Consider the following 1,532-nt stretch of genomic DNA (forward strand, 5'->3'; position numbering starts at 1 on the left):
GATGGTCAATCTCCTCCCAAGCGATTAACTGCCTCTGAAAACCCGCCCGAGGGTCAGCTTTGGGTCAGTCATGACTCAATGGTATACAACCACAACAAATAAAAACAATATGGAAAACAGACCTAAAACAGCAAAAAAATATAATCATGCATATCCTTAAAACTAATGAATGTGCAGTAGAAAGTTTAGCTGTACTGGTTGTACTGTGAGCTAATTACTCTTAGCCTGATATCTCACTATGGCAAATATTGTACTGTAGAAAATAAAAGACAAAAATGTAGAAGAAATTTACAACATTTGCACTAACAAAGATTTCTCAAGCAAAAATAAAAATCTCAAATCATAAAAGGGAAAAATAATGTGTATGAGTTTATAAATTTTTTTAAAAAATTATCTTTTTTAGGATGCAAAGTGAAATTATGAATAAATTCCATGGATGGGGGAGGAAATATTCACAAACACTTTTATAAAACATAAAATTATTAGAGCCAACTGTTTTTAGGTGCCATTGCACACGCTCCAATTCCATGTAGAATAGAATGAAACCTGGCCTGATCTTATGTCATCCTCAGCTCATGGTTGCAGTGACTGTGTCACTCCATCTCATTTAAGAAGCTTCTTTCTTACTTCCTCCTTTTTCAAACATGAGATCCTTTTTCCAAGGACTAGCTTCTCTTGACAACATGTATGTGAGATGAAATCTCACCATTCTTGCTTGTTTTTTTCAAGACATATTTGTTGGTTCTTTTGGAAGTCTATAGAATACTCAAAGGCATGCAATTCGAATCCACCTACTGTTCTAAGGGAGAAATATGGACAATCTACCTCTGGAAGGTCAGCTACGAGTCAGTGTCAACTCTAAGGTACACAGCAACAACAATGTAATATAATTAATATTCTTTGCCAGCACCACAACTCAGATATATCAACTCTTTTTTAATCTTTCTCATTCATCATCCAACTCTTCATGCAAACAAACAAACAAACAAACAAACAAACCCCAAAAGATATCATACTTGGATCTGGTGCACCTAAGTTTTTAAGGTGATGTTCTTTGGCACTTCAAAGTCGTTCTTGACAGCAGATTTTCCAAATGCAATCAGTATTTTTACTTCTTCAATGCTGCTTCCAAGAGTGTTGGTGTTTCCCACTTAGTTGTCAGAGGTTTTGTTTTCTTTATGTTGAGGTATGATCTAAATTAAAAATAATAGTCTCTGAACTTCACCAACAAATACTTGAAGCCTTCTTTGTTTTTTTGCAAACAATGTTGTGTCACAAGTTGTTGACGGTTTTCCTTTCAATCCTGGTGCCGCATTCTTCTAGTAGAGCCTATTAGAGAACAGGGAAAAGGTAACAAAATAGACACTAATGGGAATTCCAGGATGTATTGCTGATGGAAATGCAAATTGGAGCAGTCACTTTAGAAAGCTCTGAAATGTTTACACAATGAAGAAGAAAATACATATTCACAAACAGTAACAACAATAAACTTGTGGAGCTAGTACATGTTTATAATTGTTGTTGTTGTTGTT

This window comes from Elephantulus edwardii, unplaced genomic scaffold (assembly GCF_000299155.1).
Source record: "Elephantulus edwardii isolate Elephantulus edwardi_28Jun2011 unplaced genomic scaffold, EleEdw1.0 scaffold00101, whole genome shotgun sequence".
Taxonomy (NCBI): domain Eukaryota; kingdom Metazoa; phylum Chordata; class Mammalia; order Macroscelidea; family Macroscelididae; genus Elephantulus; species Elephantulus edwardii.